Genomic DNA, 19,831 nt, shown 5'->3' on the forward strand with positions numbered 1-19,831 from the left:
AAATAAGCAACAAATAATTTTTAAGACCAAATTATCAATCACTACACATCCAGTATCCGTTACCGTACGGCCGGAAGCATTTTTTTTGCTTTTTTTTTATAATTTTGTCTATTTTTCATAGTAATGTATTATAGATTACAATGTTTCGATTTTGAATAAAAATTAACATTTTGTATTTGAGAGCTATTAAGAATTTATTTATCTTCGAGTCATGAAGCTTATATAAAAGTACAAAACGCAGCTTTTTATCACCGATACAGTTTATTTAAAATTCTCAGTCAACTTGCATTAATTGTACACATCGAAAATACTAGTAGTGCACAATATTCACCAACCCAGTTCCCACTGGAGAAAAAAAAAAATGTTTTTGATTCTGAGAAAAAAAAATGTTTGTTTCACCCTCAGCTGCCACTATATGTAATGCTAAAATTGAAAGAAAAAAAATGTTTTCGACTTGTCGCGAAAAAAAATAGATTGTTTTTCGCCGCAGACGAAAAAATAAAATTGTCCAGAAAAAAAACCTCCAGAAAATCAAATGGTTGCTGCCTTAATACAAAAAAATCTTTTAAAAAAAATAATTTCGAGATTATTTCTTGATATTTTTTTTTAAAGATTTTCAGTTAGATTAAGATTTCCATTGTCTATATAAGATTTTTTTTTGTTCAATAAACTTTTTCATTTTGTATATCAAATACGGATGAAAATGATTATGTTACAGTTTCGGGTTATACTCGACCAAAAATATATGGTTTGTTAATGTTTTGATATAAAAAAAAATTAACAATATCCCTTTTTACAATATTTTAGTTAAGACCTGATATAGGTGAATTACAGGTAATTATCACGATGCCAGTCCTTATGAGGACCTCCTAATCCCTAATGTTGTTTTAGTCTAATTATCAAATGTTGGAGAAACGTGACTAAACCGTTTACGGTGGTTTACAAACACTCTTTTTCTACACGAAGTTTTTTACGCAATTTTCAAAAAAAAGAGATGAAAGACATATGATTTTCATTGGATTTGCTGAATGATATATGTACACAGTTTCAGAAAAGGTATTACTTTAAGCGATTGAAATTCTACTTTTAGCAAAATTTTGGGGAAATATGTGACATCTCCCCCCCCCTTTTTGCAATATTTTACAACAAATAAATGCAGATTGTTGCCATGGATACACCAAAAAGAAATTATATTTTACCATTTTATATACTGGAAATAAAATCTATGGAAGATTCTGATTACATACATATGCCCATATATGACACAAACAGTAAGCTTGATATTGCAAGCAAGCAATGAAAAGGGAATGGTAAAATTCATAAGGGCAAATTTCAGTATTTTTTCCTAACTGTTTATTGCTACCTAAACTTTAACATTTTCGAAACGTTATATAAGGATTGTCTACCCAAAGAATAGATTCTTTAACTTTGTAATGTATTTAGCCTTTTAACTTTTTTTCATTAGAGCGTCACTGATGCTTTTTTTTGCGGACTTAACTCGTGTCTGGTGTACATCATTTTAATTCTGGTATATTTTTATAACTACATACCTTTTTATATAAATTGGTTATTTTGAAAGTGTATACAGGTAGTCATAAACTTCTGAACTAAGAAATTCTTCAGCAATACTAAGTTTCCCTGTATAATGTTTGAATTGATTTTAAAAGTAAAATCAGGAAATCCTTAAAATTTGAGATGTTTTATGAGACCAAAATAAGTCTCTTCACAAGAGGTCCAATTCAATTGCATGTCACAGGTTTCACCGCATAAAACATCTACAATGAGTAAAGACAGTTTCAAATACGAGTTGGTCATAAAGGCATTCATGTAGGAAACAAAATATAAAGATATGATATATAAAATAAATGCATCCAGAATTCCAGATTATAAAGCAAAGTGAGAACATAAATTTATACTGCGATAGGTTTGTGCAATTTGCATAAGTCATCCGGTTAGGAGAAATGACAATTTGCCAAATGCTTATAATTGGAAAAATTATGCAAATTTCCAAGTAATAAATAAAATAATTGAGCTTCAAAATTACTATTCAAATCGGCCCATTCAAATAGAAGCTGACGTTGCGCACGATCTTGGTGTCACTTTGGAAATATGGGTTACATGGCGGGTTATTCAAATTCAAGCTCTTATTCTATACAATTAATATCCATGTTATGCATATCATTCGAAAGGAAATTAACCATAGAAATCAATAACATAGATGATTTTGTGCTTTGTCTATTTTTTAATGACAAACTTATTTCATTTCGATGCCTATAACGTCATTTCAAGGGTGTTCCGCTGTTACAATTTTGTTTCGTCTTTGAAATCTTAATGCGGATTCATTAGTAAGTAAAATGGTTTAAAATTTTACAAATGTATTGTATACATTTAACGTTAAATGAGGTAATAGACGTTTTTAACTGTAAGAGAAGGAAGATCGCCAGACGAGTTTAAATAAAAAAGAGAAAAAATGTCCCAATTGGCTGCTCAACCCGTAAACAAACTTTCTGTCTTCACTTTCATAACATATAACGGACGAAAATGGATTTTAATAATATCAGAAAAATTATACATGTACCGAAGAAGCTATCTGAAGTTATCATTATGTAACTGTGGTCTTATTTTAAAAACATCGTCATTTTCCCCATGTCCAATAAAATGTCCCGATGGACAAAATAACACAAAGAATAATTCAGAGGCTTTTTATCAAACGAAATTCTACTTTATCTCAAATTTAAAACACCAGTTAAATGATATGAATGAAAAATACATTTAATTAGGGCCCCGACTAAAAGTTGGATCGCCCTATAGTGATCAGTCTGTCCGTCCGTCCGTCCGTCCATCCGTCCGTCCGTAACACTTTCGTGTCCGCTCCATATCTAGAGAACCATTATGATTTCATACTTAATACTTAACATGATTATCAACCAACACCAGAGGGTGTGTCATGTTGTATGTACAACTTTCTAGGTCAAATGTCAAGGTCAAAAACTTTGGTTTTAGTTGACAACCCCGTGTCCTGTGGTGAAGATCGTGTCCGCTCCATATCTAGAGTACCATTATGATTTCAAAGTGTATACTTGACATCCATTTTAACAACAACCAGAGGGCGTGTCATGATGTATGTACAACTTCCTAGGTCAAAGGTCAACGTCAAAAACTTTGGTTTACAGTTGACAACCCCGTGTCCTGTGGGATTGTGTCCGCTCCATATCTAGATAACCCTTATGATTTCAAAGTTTATACTTGACATCCATTTTAACCACCACCAGAGGGCGTGTCATGATGTATGTACAACTTCCTAGGTCAAAGGTCAACGTCAAAAAAACTTTGGTTTCAGTTGACAATCCTGTGTCCTGTGGTGAAGATTGTGTCCGCTCTATATCTTGAAAACCATTATGATTTCAAATATTATACTTGACATCCATTTTAACCACCACCAGAGGGTGTGTCATGATGTATGTACAACTTCTTAGGTCAAAGGTCAACGTCAAAAAAACTTTGGTTTCAGTTGACAATCCTGTGTCCTGTGGTGAAGATTGTGTCCGCTCTATATCTTGATAACCATTATGATTTCAAATATTATACTTGACATCCATTTTAACCAACACCAGAGAGTGTGTCATGATGTATGTACCACTTCCTAGGTCAAAGGTCTGTCTGTCTGTTGGTCTGTCCATCGCTAACAAATTTTATCCACACTATATTTTGAGAGGACAGCTGTTATTATTTCATACTTTATACCTGACAAACATTTTCAACTTAACATATATATAAACCAACACCAGAGAATGTGTCATAATGTATGCATCCTAGGTCTAAGGTCAGTCTGTCGGTCTGTCCATCCCTTCGTTGTTCTTAACAAATTGTGTCCGCTCTACCTCTCGAGAACTGTTAATATTTCATACTTTATACTTGGTGGGTCATAATATATTGAAGGCATAATTCTAGAAATATGTGACAAATATCAATTAGGCAGCACCTTTAAACATATTGTTCAAACATCAATCCATATATCCAGAAGTCACCTTAGAGTAGTCCACAATTAGTTCACATCATGCAGTCGTATCACTATTATACTATGAAAGTAAGATGAGAATATTTATCAGTTTTAACTTAAAATCTTAGATTGAAATCACACATGAGACTATGTAATAACTTCAAATAATGCTTCATATCAGATTATCCATACAACTTATTTACCCCACGTTATTGACAGCGGGGCCCACAGAGATGGCTTCCATCTCAATGATATCTAGTTTCCTTTAAAATGATATACTATGAACATTTATTTGAATTGCAGGTAGAAAAATCCGAAACGATGTAAGATGTCCAATGACATGTCCCCGTAGCCGTAATTTGACGTTAGCGTTATAATAATGTTAAACTGCATGTATACGACTTTTCTTGCATATTTGGCATATCATAATTTCATGAAATGGTCTGATCTATATTTCAAAAAGTTCCCGTTTGATATGCATTAAAATATAGATCTGCATTGTTTCAAGGATATGAGATGGCGAATATTTAACTCGGATACTTCATAAAGACAAGGCCCCGAAACTATACCAAAGAGATAACTTACATTTTTAGTACTAATGACCACATTCCCACTTTATAAAAGCAAGATACATTAAAAAAGAAAATGCGATCAAAATGAGATCTAAATTATCCTCCTCAGCCAGATAGTATCTGTAATTCCTAGCGTTGCTATTGAAAGATTCGAAGCTATACACATGAATGAAAATTCTAACAAAAATCTAATGAGGAAAAGTACTCCTTAGACGTGCAATCATTTTTTTTTTGTCGCATCGACTCATTTAACAAAAAGTTTTATCAGAGAAATACTAGACTAAAATATAAAAAAGAATTTGTGGTATGATTACCAATGAGACAACTATCCACAAAAGACACACATTAACAACTATAGGTCACCGTACAGCCTTCAACAATGAGCAAAGCTCATACCGCATAGTCAGCTATAAAAGGCCCCGATAAGACAATGTAAAACAATAAAAGTATGTCATAAACATTTCAGTATAGCTAACGATCATTTGTTTTATATACTGTGAGTAGAAAAATCCCTAGTCATCTATTTAGCAATATGTGTATGAAAAATAAGTTTATTTAATTTAGAAGTAGTGTTGTAGAATGAAGTTTATTTTCTCGAATCTCTAACAGAATTGCCTGGTACATAGGCATGTGATGAAACTAGTATATTGAAATTGAAACTTTTCTCTTACCATAATTTAAGAAGAACGAAAGAGAGCAAGAGAGATAGACTAGTTGTCCGACTATATGATGAATGTCATACAAACATGTAGCAACTAGATCCAAAGTAATTTACAGACACTCCCATCTCTCCGAGAAAAAAATAAACCAATCAATCTGCTGTTTGCAGATTATTTTTGTTTGTGTAAAGTAGACCTTTTTATCGTCGCAGAACCCCACAAAACATAGCTTGAATATTGATTTTTACATCGCGATGACCGGGAGGGCATTCCAATGTATTGTTGCCATAGAGATTTGACTTTCGGTTTTGACTGGTAACCGATCGTATCAATACGCGGATATCATCGAGTGCAAAATTACATTTCTTATCGCTTGTTATAAATTCATTTCTTCAATTAATACTCATAAGAACAGAAATCAAATACGAAAATATTTTGTCGTTAGAACTATTTATATGCATTAAAATCTATGCACACGTACAGAAAAATGGTGTTAACGCATGCGGAAGAATATCACAAAAACGTTTTGTGGGAATATATGAATGTCTACTCTAATCCAATCCATTGAAAAAATCGAAATGTTATAGAAGAGTGTCCGCCATTGACTTTTACTCTACTTCTATTAGAATCGTAGAATAGAATGATATACAATTGCATAACAATTACACATTCATATAACTGCTATATGCAAATATTAATATAATATATAACAACAAACCAGGTATAATAGATAGTAAAGCAGTGAGGTTGAATTCCCTGTCATTTATTATTCATCATGCACACACGAACTTGTCTCAGAAAAAAAATATATCTCTGTACATAAACCTCAGTCTCAGGTATAGCATTGTGATTTTTTTTCTGAGAAAAGTGCTTGTGACCATCCACAAGAACTTGCGGTCATCCGATGTTTAGTACTTCACTTCTTTGGTTATTCTTGTAAGACAATGTAAAAACGAAACAAAAAAGAATAAAACCGAAAACATTAAAATAATCAATTTGGAAACGGTTTTAAAAAAAATGTCAAAGAAGATTTAGTGTAAAACGATACTCAGTTATATGTTGAAAATGGAAGCGCTGAACCAAAAATACTGTAAAATTTAAAAAGTGCACGAAATGCATTCCTGGTCCATAGTTGTTCGCTTGTGAAAACACTGATCCATGTTAACACCATCGTCATGCACATACACCAGTTACTTGAATATACACATCTAGTCAAATAAAAACAATATTGTATTATTTAAAATCGCAATTCGACCTGCTGGTTATCTGTGAGGAAGGTGTTGGTCTGTGTAAGAATTTTCCGGACTTTGTAAATTCTATAATTTTAAACGTTATAAAAAAAGTATTGACCCTTTTTTGAAGCTTGAGTTTGTGAAAAAAATATCAGATGAAAGGCTAGCTCGTAAAATATGTTTCCGAAAGCAAAAACAAAACAATAAATAATCACTGTTCTTATTTTCATAACAAAGCAGAAGATGCGACCAATTAATAATTTCTATATGCAATCAACAATGAGCAAAACCATTACCTTATAGTCAGCTATAAAAGACCCCGAAATGACAAATGTAAAACAATTCAAACGAGAAAACTAACGGCCTGATCATGGAAGTATTATATTGTCAATATAAGACTTCCATGGCCTGATTTATGTACAAAATGTGAAAATTCCTACATAACATGCATTTTCTTAATTATTTGCCTGGTAAAATAATCCTGATTTAAAAATTGTAATCAATGCAAACATTTTCTTTTTTCTTCTTCCGTTAATATCCATATATCAAAAACCACATATTATTCTCATAATAATAATAACAAGAAATAGTAAAGTGCAATACCACACGACAGAGCCGATGGCTGGTTTAATTACCAATTAATAATATATCTCATGTACATAATATAAACATCTTTATAATGTCCTCTTATATTAAATATATAAATATAGTTCATTCAGTGAACCCACACATGTAAAGCAAAATAACCTCTTTTAATGCATGATACAAAATCTATGAAAACCCTAATATAAAAAATAAACGTGACCGATCGAGTGGACCCTGTCGTGCCGAATGATTTAACCGCCAAATCAGATGAAACACATAACCTAAAAACGCCACCTATGGGCAGACAATTCAGAAGAAAATAATTTCATACTAATTCATAAATTCAACCGATTGAAATTATATTGAAAAAATAATTTAGACCCCGACCAACTTTAATCATTGAAAGTTGGCAACGGCAGTATAAGTCACTTTTGAAGAAAAATAAAAAAAAATAAAAAAATCTGGGACTATTATATTAACATTAGTATAATAGTCCCAGGATTAAAGTGTTGATAAAATAAAATTATGAAAAAAAAGTAGCTGGCGATATACTGCCTACATCTTTCACATAATCAAAGACAAATCAAGAAGCATTTGAACATTAATGTAAATTGAGGGTACGAAATTACCAAATTACAACAAACATAGAAACGTGTAATTGGGGAAAAGAGACAGATACAAGAAACGAAATATTTACAATTTTACTAGCAAAGATAGATGGAATTTGCATTTGCACCCGCTTAAAAGATTTAAACCATATATTTAGAAGCAACTTCGAAAATCTCTGTGCTTTAATCGGCATTTTCACATGAGTAGAATAAAAGGTCAACGTTTGAAACTTTCCGTGGAACAACGTCAAAATCGTCGTTTTATTAGGAACGTCGTGTAACGATTAGTGGCACCAATACCGTGCGTAACGTCAGCTGTAAACATATACTTTCAACTAGCATCTTCTATTTACAGTCAGTTATTTCAATACAAAAGCAAACACAAATTCAGCAACGATCTTTTGGTGACACGGTAGTCAGCGGTCTTAGGTTCATGTATTGCTTTTCTTTTTTTAAAGAAAGCAACTTGTTTTTATAATGGCCATGCGGCATGCGGGATAAACTCCGGTGCACCGGTTGTGGTTGACCATGACTTCTTATGTTCACCTGCCACATAATTCCCCATACCAAAGAACAGTCACGATAATGACGTTGGTTATACTGTTGAATGTGATCACGGTAAGTCATGAAACCCACAGACTAATTCAAAACTTATGATTACCCCCCTCCCCCATAATTCACAATCTGTCTGGGTTTTTTTTTAAAGTTGGTTAAAAAACTGACAATAAATGTGCAATTTGAGTACTCTCATGTTAGCAACTTCACAGCTACAAATTTATTTTTATGACTTCCTTTGGCCAATGATTTGTATAGTTACTATAACTATACAAATCCTTGCTTTGGCAAACTCTCAACAAATCTTTTCACTGATTATGTCACAAAGGTCCCTTTAATATGCCAGCTATGCTGGCACTTATGGTAGAAGCATCGTTTTGGGACAAAGAACGATAACTCTTGCTAGACGACCCGTCTGAAAAGTTTCGTCACTCTCGTTAAATCTCGTACGATTATTTTTTATTAATGGCTGCCAAAATTCTCGTTCGATCGCGATCTTGTAAAAACAGGCAGAACGGAACAAATTCGATGTTAAATACGACATGAATTTTTATTTGTTTGCAAAAACAAGAATTCAGTAATGTTGGCTACTTAATTGTGTAGCTTATTTAAATTTTATTGTACCACGTAAATTACCGAAGTTATGACAACAACATCCGACGCCATGTTTCGTCTGCTTCAACATTTCATTATCAGTGAGGTCAAAGCAAATGTCCTAAATAATCACAGGTACTTCATTCAAAAGTCACAAAATCATAGTTAACGATAACATATTTAGCGTAAAAGTTCCGTCCAGCTATGGGAACACAGAAAAAAAACTCTGCAAGCAATATATTTTTACAAATTGACCATGTCGGGCATGCGGGGTAAACTCCGGTGCACTGGTTGACCATTACTCCTTACGTTCATCTGCCACATATCATTATTCCCCACACCAAGGAACAGTGATAATTATACCGTTGAATGTGATCACGGTTATTCATGTAGTCAATGGCGAATCCAGCATTTTTCATAAAAAGGGGGGGGGCTGACGGGGCGCTCCAGTCATGCTTCAGTTATTCCCTATATAATCATCATTTTTCCCCCAAGAAAAGGGTCTCCCTCTGGATCCTTTGGTAGTCCACAGACTAATTCAAAACTTAACAAAAGTTAAAACATTCAAATAATTCACAATCTTCTTATTCTGTACTTTCTAAATGTCAAACTCTCAAGACATCTTTTCATTGATTATGTCACACCTTATACAGTCCCAGGAAATAGAAACTGTTTTGTTTTCTCTCTCTAAGTTTAATCATAAAAGGAGACTTGAGTCTGAGTAGTACATTTAGAACTGACTACTGTATATAATATTGTATGCTTCAATATTGTCCAAAATTGGATTTTATGGGAAGATGGAGCTACTATGATAACCCATGAGAATAAACCATAATGTGTATATAGGGCATGTTACTTGGAAGAATGTGGGCTACATCCTTTAAAATTCAAGCTGCAGCAGTCGCCTGCATATTTTATGCATCAGTTTATCCCTGATCAAAACATTTTCACTCTACCAAGTACTTTATCACTACGGTATATCACTATCAGGTTCACATTTCAACCTATTTAGCAATACACACTTATGATATAACATCACAGTACAAAAATTGTACTCAGTAACCAAATTGCACCTATTCAACAAAAAATAGCTGCAAAAAACTTACAAGTTTTGTTTCACCATGTGAAATTATCTTATTATCATCTTTTTACTCTGGTACATTAATTAATAAGTGATAGATTTCTCTTGGAAGAAATTTAAAGGTCTGAGTGACTATAAACTATACAGAGAACAATACCTGTTGTATTTGTTCAATGGGACAATAGAACTGCAAAAAGTTTAAATGGACAGGTAACTATCAGGTGAATCTATGGAAAGAACAGTCTCCGGGACAAGTTTGCAATTCCGCTGAGTGCAAAAGTTGTCACCTTAATTTTTGGAGTTAAGTCAAAACAAAGTTGATAACTTGGTTGGTATTGGTTCCCTGATATTTGTCCTAAAAAATTTTGGCTCTAGCACCACTGTTGAAAAAGTTATGCCCCTTTTTTCAACAATTTCCTCAGAGGAAAAGTACTTTTACTTTTCCTCAAGGGAAATCAAATTTCCCTGAAGGAAAAAGATTTTTCCTTAAGGGAAATTGTTTTTTCCTCAAGGGAAAAAGATTTCCCTTAGGGAATTTGCTGCATAATTATTTCCTTTGAGGAAATTCTTTTTCCTTAGAGGAAATTCTTTTTCCTTTGAGGAAATTTGCAGCTTCAAATTTTCCTTCGAGGAAATTTGCAGCTTTAAATTTTCCTTTGAGGAAATACTTTTTCCTGTGAGGAAATTTGTAGCTTCAAATTTTCCTTGGAGGAAATACTTTTTCCTGTGAGGAAATTTTTGACAAACACTTTTCCTTGGAGGAAAATTCAAGACAACAAATTTCCTCTGAGGAAATCATTGTATTTAAAATTTCCTCTAGGGAAATTTCTGAACATCAAATTTCCCTTAAGGAAATGTTTTTCCTCTATGGAAATCTCATAACAGTACAAACAGTATTAATATATTTTCTGCTAGACTGAATTATTGATACAAAAGATAATTAAAACTTTAATACTGTAATACAAATTTTCATGGTGAGTATTTAACATACAAAAACAAAAGGCTGAATGTTTAGCATGTTTAAGACCATACAATAATAAGCAAAACGCTATGAATAGCATACCATTTGTGATGTTATTAATATTGTGCTCATATTTGAATATTAAATAAAATAAACACTTTTCATGTCAAATTAACTTGTCTTCTGTTACAGCTGCTGTGTATTCAACCCCCTACATAACAGTTCAGTGCATAAATAATTCAATCAACAAGACATCTTCCTTCAATTTGTTGAATAAATTTTTTGCAACATGTTCTTCAAACATCTTCTTTGTATATTTGATATGATGGAGCCATGTACATGAATGGATAAAGCAGGTGTTTATTTCGACAACAAACATGACAAAGACACTATTATTTTTCTTAATTTCTCCATAATCCATCAGTGAATATGAATGTAGGTTGTTACATTTTACACAATTGTGTTCTTTGATAGTACTCCATTTTGTTTATAGCAATTTTATAGGATTTTTTTCTATTTCTTTTTCCAGAAAAACACACAGTTGAGTTCATTTCACAGTAGTAATCCAATTAGCACATTATGTAGAAAAGTATTAACAATTAAAATTCCTCTTCAGTATAGACCTGCAGGACCTGTTGATGATCATAAAAACCAAGATATCTGACCTATAAATACACAAAATAAAAAAAAAATGTTATAAATTGAGAAAAAAACAGCAATATAAATAAGCTTATTTTATCACGTTTTAATGAACATTTTGAGAAACTTTCATTTGATATTCTTACTTGTCATGCTTATGAGTTCTCTTATTTCAGTGCTTTGTGTAAAAGATTTAATATTCTTTGTTTAGTGCCTTGCAGGGATATTTAAAGTTGAGCCACTTGCAATAGTTGTTATAGAATGTTCATATGTTGTGTTAATATTTGAACCACTGTCCTATATTATGGTCAGGTTGAGTGCTCACAGACATGAGGCCTAAATTAATATATTGTTTGTTTCCCTAATCCCTATTATGACAAGCCAGGTGTGGGTAGGTAGGTAGGTAAATAATTTTATTTTTCCCAAAAGCCTGAATATTATCTGATGATCCGGTAAGCCCGAAAAATCAGAAATGAATATAATAATATTTGGCTTAGTTTTGACAATAAAATTTTATGAGTAGGACCATTTTTGCAGGGTCGGTCGAGATTGGAGAAACAAACAATATTTTATATTAGGCATGATTTTTTTTTATTAATTGTTATTGCCTTTGAACAGAACATGTTGAAATAAATTGGATTGTTTAAATCTTTATATGTTGGGATCTTTAATGAATGACCTATAAAGGAAGTGTTTTCTCATTATTGAAGGCAGGCCCATGATTGACCTTTAATTTCTTGCATCCGCTTCATTGAACTCTGGTGGATAAGTCACTCATTTACCATACCACATTTTCTTATTTTTATATGATTCATCATTCAAAGGCAATTTCTTTTATTACTGTAATTCAGAAATTATCCAAACTTTTTAGTAATGCGAATAATGTGACTGGGTGAGTATCGCAAAAATAAGAAATCATATTTTGATAACAGAAACATATATATATATATATATCATTTTATGATATATATCTTTATGCAGTTTTTTTTTTGTAATCACAATAAGTTGTCCATTCCCTGAAAAATCTGAATTTACAGTATATAGAAGTGGTCTAACCATTTAGGCCTTGTTGTATTCTGTTTATCTTGTTTTGCGCTCATTTCTATTGTAACTGTTTATATTTTTCATTATTTTTCTATATTTCTTGTCCTACAAAACATAAAAAGGGTAAAAACTATTATTAAACATCAGTTTGTGTTTTTCTTTATATGCAGTTATATTTAAAAAGAATGGAATATTTGTGCTTTTTTATTTCACAAACTTTTTGCCAGTCATGACTTTCGCAGACTTTCACCCTGGTCAATAGTTTAAAAACAAACATTCCCATACTTTTTCTTTGTGTTCGTACTAATTTTTCATTTGACAAAAAAGACATGATTCAACTATTCTTCTATAATTTGTTTCGCTTGACTACGTTAAACTCTGAAATATTGTTAACAGTATAATCAGTATGTGTCTCACTCGTCAAAATTTCAAATTAATATATAAATAACCAATAAAAATGCTATGCATGGCTCAGCTTGATACAAACGTACAGGTTGAACCCAGAACAGTTTGGGCAAGTATGGACACAACATTCAAGCTCGATACAACTCTGAATTTTAAATTTTTATTGTGATTCAATAGTTGATGCAGCATAGGTTTCTGACACAGAATGAATGTGGTCCAAGTACTTAAAAAAATTTAAATTGACAATTAACCTCCAAAATGGTCCAATATTTAAAATCTCAGTACATGGTTAGATGCAGCATATCAACATGATCAAAGAAACCCAATAATTCATTTTTTGATGAAATCAAATAAAGTTAAATTTTGGACCCTTTAGAACTCAATGTGGACCAATTTGATAATGGGACAAAATGATAATGGGACAAAATATAAAAAATCTTAACGAATGGTTAGATTCAGCATATCAAAGAGCCCCATATAATCAATTTTTGTTGAAATCAAACAAAGTAAAATTTTGGACCCCGATTTGGACCAACTTGAAATTTGGGCCCATAATAAAAAAATCTAAGTAAATATTCAGATTCAGCATATTAATCAGAACACCAAGAATTTATATTGTTAAAATCAAAATAAGTTTAATTTTGGACCCTTTGGACCTTAAGGTAGACCAATTTAAACCGGACCAAAAAAACTAGGAATCTTAATACACAGTTAGATTTGGCATATCAAAGAACTCCAATAATTCAATTTTATATAAAATCAAACAAAGTTTAATATTGGCCCCTTTTGGCCCCTAATTCATGTTATTCCTAAACTCTGAACAAAAACTCTGGTCACAAACCTTGTGTTTGAATTTCACAGATTTCTATTAACTTGTACTAAAGTAATTAAGCGGAAACTAAATGTCCTGGGACAACGACGACTACATGATAAAATTGAGAATGGAAAAAGGGAATGTGTCAAAGAGACAACAACCTGACCATAGATTCAAGGGTTGGAATCCTTTTCTTTTACTGACCAATGCATTTGAATGGGAGATATAGTTGGAACCCCTCTTTACTCATGGTTGGGACCCCCCTTTGAAAATGGCTGGATCCGCCCCTGAGAAGCATTATAGAAAAATCTATAAGCTTTAACTCAAAATAAGGATCATTTTATTTTTAAAGGGCAGGCACAGATCAAGAGGGGGGTTCAAGGGATTGGAACCCCCCTTTTTTTGGATTATCAATGCATTTGAATTGGGACATGTATTTGGACCCCCCCCCTTTTTTCCCCTTTTGTCCTGGGTTAGAATCCCACCCCACCCCTTTTTAAAATGACTGGATCCACCCCTTAAGGGTCTATAATTAAGTTTGACAACATCAGACATACTACATTAACAAAAATAAATGCCACATTTCATCCAATTTAATTTCATCTCTTAATTGCTATTTCATCCATAATATTTAAAGAAATATAAATTTGGGAGTAGTATGTTTTTAATTTGCAAGTTATTAACTATCCAAACTAGAGACCTAATCATGCTAATAGAGTAGATATACTTGACTAATTTAAATCAAACTTGGGGTGACTGGGAACAAAGATTTAAGGGAATAGATGCCAGTTTACCTACAATGACCTAGTTTCATAACAATAGCATACATTAATAAAGACTACATGGTCACTCTTATGTTTAAATTTTGGGTGTTCATTTTTTAATGTTTAAATTTCAACTACATACAAGTATCAAGATTTGATCCTACATTATTTGAATATTGAAAAAAATAGCTTTTTAAATTTGGATCTAACGTTATAAATAATTGTGTATGTCACATGGGTGTATTTTAATGTAAAGCATCTGAAAAATCATTAGCCATCTCATATTAATTTCAGTTCTTCAAAAGGCAAATTTATATGAGCTTATGCTGAAAATAGAGATTTCTTTTTAAGGAGAAATCCCTGCCCCCCTTTTTGTTGATTACAGAAACATGACTGAGGCAACCATCCCCCATCTGAACCACCCCCTTTTCCAAATAATTATGACGTCTTGAAAGGCTATTATTTTTTTTTCTACGTCGATGTTAGGCGTCAAAGAAAAAAAATATATTAGCCTTTCAAGACGTCATAATTATTTGGACTACCCCCCCCCCCTAATCACTCAGGTCATTGGTGAAGAGTTGTCACACAAAATAAATGATACCAAATATTCATATGAATATGTTTATATGTTTTTAGCTAGTGTAAGTCAGTCAGGAGAGGAGGCAACCATTTGATTTGTAGGGTGAAAAATGTGATTTAATAATCTTGTTTGGTAAACTTGTGCTATAAATAAAAATTACCAATCCATTAAAAAATCCGTGAGCCCAATCTCATCCAATGAAATAGATTATTGTCTGTTTTCGAAGTTATATGGAAGTAAGTTAGTAGTCCAGATAAATATGACTCATTATGGTCGCATTGCAAGGCATTTTTTCTGAGGAGAAGTGTAGAATGGGGGATTGGAACCAATAAATTGATCACGGATCCGAAATGCCCTTCCCAGTGAAGGAGCACCTATTATTTTGTACGTAATTATTATTAGTGTCGGTGGTCTCACAAGTAAATCAGAGTGAATACTGCATGCACATTAAAATTAGCAGAGAAGAGACAATTATCAACTTGTGTTTTATTAATTTTCTCGCAGTTATTTACGGTAAATCAGCTATATAGACATAGGAAGATGTGGTGTATGTATATATATAACACAAAACAGGTGTTCGGTTCTAGTACTATATAGTGGCTATAGTATATGACTTTTAAATAACAGTTATCAATTATATCTGTATTCTGTGGCGGGTCGAAGGGGATGGAATCCGGGATTGGACTCCCCTAGCTTTTTGTGAGCAATCATTGCATAAATGATAATCTCGGGAATCCTCTCAAGTTCCTACAGAAAAAGGGAGAAGGTTTGGATCCATTAAAACGTTTAATCCCGCTGCAAATGTTTGCACCTGTCCTAAGTCAGGAATCTGATGTACAGTAGTTGTCGTTTGTTTATGTTATATATACGTGTTTCTCGTTTCTCGTTTTGTTAATATAGATTAGACCGTTGGTTTTCCCGTTTGAATGGTTTTACACTAGTAATTTTGGGGCCCTTTATAGCTTGTTGTTCGGTGTGAGCCAAGGCTCCGTGTTGAAGGCCGTACTTTAACCTATAATGGTTTAATTTTTAAATTGTTATTTGGATGGAGAGTTGTCTCATTGGCACTCACACCACATCTTCCTATATCTATATACAAGGTGATAGGACGTTCTGTTGGAATAGGTTACCTGTGCATCAGGAAAAGTTTTGATATAAGAACCTTAAATATATGTGAACAGGTAGGTAAAAACTCTCTTTTGACACATAGGTAGTGCACTGTTGCATTGAACACCAATCAAAACGCTAACAATATGTGAAAAGATAACGTTTTAACCTACACAATATATGAATAAGGTATACACTTTTGAAATCTAAATTATATGAAAAGGGTGAGGTAACAGAAACCCAGCGGAAATGACAACCCTTATTTAATGGAGACATGTAGTTGGAACCCCCTTTATCATGACTAGATCCGCCCATGATTTTTACATGTAAATCAAGCCTCGGGATGGCATAACGGTCACCACGAAAGGGGAGGGCTAATTAAAAGCACGAGGAATTATAAATATCATAAACAGGGGTAGAGTGCATGGAGGAATGGGAATTAAAATTGTCTCTTCACGCTGGGAACAGTCTAAGTTAATATATATGTTCCTGCTTCACGATAATCGAAAAAAGTATCTTGCACGTTATTTTCATCATCTTGTCTGAAACACTCTGAATAATGAGCTTTAAGGCGAAAACAAGGCATGTGAAATACTATAATAACATACACTTCTTTTTTTATACGTTGTATGGACAAACCCATAAATCCCTCAAACAATTTGCTTGATTCATGTCATATCAAATAAATTACAGCGCGGAAAGGTATAAACTTTAATTTAATATCAAACCTAAATTTTTGTTATATTTTTCAATAAATTTAAAAATCTTAATAAGCATGCATGAGTTCCATTTCATGAGACCTACACAGTTGTCTATAAAACAAATTAAAAATTATAAATACAGTTTTTCAATTCTTTCCGGCATAGATTAAAAAAATATGTATATATTCTTTATACGAGTTTAGTTGAATTATTTCACTTCATTATAATGATAAATCTTTTAGTTCTTAAATTTTTGATTAAAAATGAATTTATCATTTTGATATCTAACGATAAACTTTTTAAATTGAAGTGACATGGTCAGTAACCTAATTAGTTGCATGGCTGATTACCATCTTACAGGTGACCCAGTAATTTTCCATATGACAGTAGCGTGTGCCTTCGGGGTTATATCGGGGTGTGTATAACTTATTTTCTGGGGAACATCCTGTCCACGTGTAGTACTTAGCATACATTGCAACAGATGACATTAAACAAATTTTCTTTGTAGCATCGGAGGCAATTTCATGTTCGCCGACCACACAAAATATTTCACAAAAAAAGATATGATAAAATCAAAAGAAAAAGATAAAGAAATATTAACAAATAAAGGTGAAATTGAGTAAACGGGGATATGTGTTTTTATGAGCTTATTTTCAGTGGACAACAATAAATGGAAGTTTTTAACGACCTTGTGTGACCTATAGTTGTTGATGTTTGTGTCATTTTGGTCTGTTGTGGATAGTTGTCTCATTGGCAATCATACCACATCTTTTCTTTAATATTGACTGGTTATATACATGATATAATATATATAGCCCTTGCACGGTCGGTCCAGTGGACATATTTCATACTAGATAACTTATACAGTAATTCTTTTTATATATATGACAATAATTGTCCGATCTGATACACGTACCTATAATGTACAGAATTTTGAACAGCTTCAAATATATGGGGTCCGTAGAAACACCGCAAAGGACCTCCTTAGTGCACTAAGAACAAAAATGTGCACTAAGGACCTGATGGAATGATACAACTGTCACAAAGGATATGGCATATAGAAATAGACTTTGTAAAAGGAGAAGGTCCGGTAAGACACCTTTTAGGCCCCAAAATATAGCAGCTTTTCAAAATTGTTAAAAGTAAACTTTTAGTTATTTTTTGGACAGTAGAATGGTTCAGCTTCATAAATATGGGCTTTTTTTGACAATACATGCATGGCACATATATCGGGTACTGGCACCATAAAGTCATGCTAAATGGCAAAAACCATCTGAAAAGTGACATTTTCCGGCATATTTGCTGGATTTTTCATATTTGAGCTTGAATCGGATCGTTTTTAATGACAAAATCAGTGAAAATCTTCCACATACACTAATAAATAAAATAAAATAGACACGTAAGTGTTTCAAAAGTGGTTAAAATCTTTCGTCAGATGAACCTGAAATTTGAGGCCAAAATCGGTCCTAACCGGACCTACTCCTTTCATAATTTTAAATTATATCTTTTCTATAATGTTTTCTCGACACGTACCTCAAAAAGTTGATTGTCACCTTTAGTATAATCGGTAGAAATTCATGTTCGCTTAACCTTGAACCATGAATAATCTGCTAGTATACTGATTAAACATGTACTAGAATATGGTATTTCAAATTGTTCTCTATTTTTTTTCATTTGTTTGTTTCTGTCGTATTTATTCTGTCTGCTATATTTTTTACTTCTAAAGTAATACCGTATTTTCAACTCTTTTCAATTTGGGATTTTTTCATCCTTTTAATTTTATAAAGACAAATAATTGTGAACACTTCACGGAAAAGTGAGGAATGATATTTGGTTGCCAATACTTCATTCATTTTTCTAATGTCAGGAACTATGCCATTTATCAATATTTCGATTAAATAATTAAACTTATAGAATTATAAATATATATACACTTAAAAGTTTATTTAGAGTAACCATATGCCGGATGAACAAAAAGTGTGCCATTTATTGAAAAACATATGGTTTGGTATAACAAGAAAATTTCTCTAGTGTTCTAAACATTTCTCACATAACCCCTCCCTCCAAACCCCCACTTCAAGCTCTGGATCCGCGCTTGCCCATAGTGCTTATTACATTATAAAATAAAATGGTATTCGTCTTCAATTGTTGAAATAAAGATGAATTGTTAAAAAAAAAAGCATTGACACCAGTTTAAAGTTATCGTTCATAGAAGACAGTTATGATTTATTCTATAATTCTCTTTTTAAAACGTCAAATAATTTTACCTCTTGGAGTTTTTCTATATTACTTCTGTAATCGGATTTTGAAGAACCCCATGGACACCACATACTCTCAAATGTCTTTCAAGGAATAATGATAGTATGTAAACTCTTGTGTTGTTAGTAAGGGTAAAATATCAAAAGCCTTTGTTTCTCAATTTGTATATTAATAATAGAGTTTGTTAATTAAAAAAAAGCTTGCTTAGCAATTTCCTTAAAAACTAAATATATATAACAAAGGCAAAGTTTTAAAACACAAAATTTATTTTTTATTTTTCTTTCATAAACTTGAAATTATACCACGTTAAACCGTTAGGTTAACAACCATTGATTAATCAATAAGTAACGATCAAAAGACAATTGTTTATTGGATTAGGTTGATTGAACATGATGATTCGGGAATCTGCAATAAACCGTTGGTCACGTGGCGAGTGGCACGCGTTTATTAAAAAGTCATTTAACTTCAAAATTACAAAATCTTTTGATACCTAACTTTATAGATATGAGGTTTTTAATCATACCCTCTTATATTCATGCTCGCTGTGATCTTAAAACATCGTTTTAGTGTCCTTAATGCAAAAACTTTCTTCTTAGTGCACTAAGAAGTCTTTTGCAGTATTTCTACACACCGAAATATATGGCCTTATTATTGGTAATATACCATATTAG

General features: G+C 32.4%; 1 long non-coding RNA gene across 1 annotated transcript; it reads right to left on the reverse strand.

The window, feature by feature from the left end:
- Window positions 1-10,821: 10,821 nt before the first annotated feature.
- On the reverse strand, window positions 10,822-15,362 carry LOC134683800 (uncharacterized). The gene is made up of 3 exons (XR_010101087.1): window positions 15,254-15,362; window positions 12,543-12,635; window positions 10,822-11,512 (listed from the first exon to the last, which is right to left on the reverse strand). It is a non-coding gene; the product is annotated as an uncharacterized LOC134683800 (long non-coding RNA).
- Between the last annotated feature and the right edge of the window lie 4,469 nt (window positions 15,363-19,831).

Source organism: Mytilus trossulus, chromosome 9, assembly GCF_036588685.1.
Source record: "Mytilus trossulus isolate FHL-02 chromosome 9, PNRI_Mtr1.1.1.hap1, whole genome shotgun sequence".
In the NCBI taxonomy this organism is placed as follows: Eukaryota; Metazoa; Mollusca; class Bivalvia; order Mytilida; family Mytilidae; genus Mytilus; species Mytilus trossulus.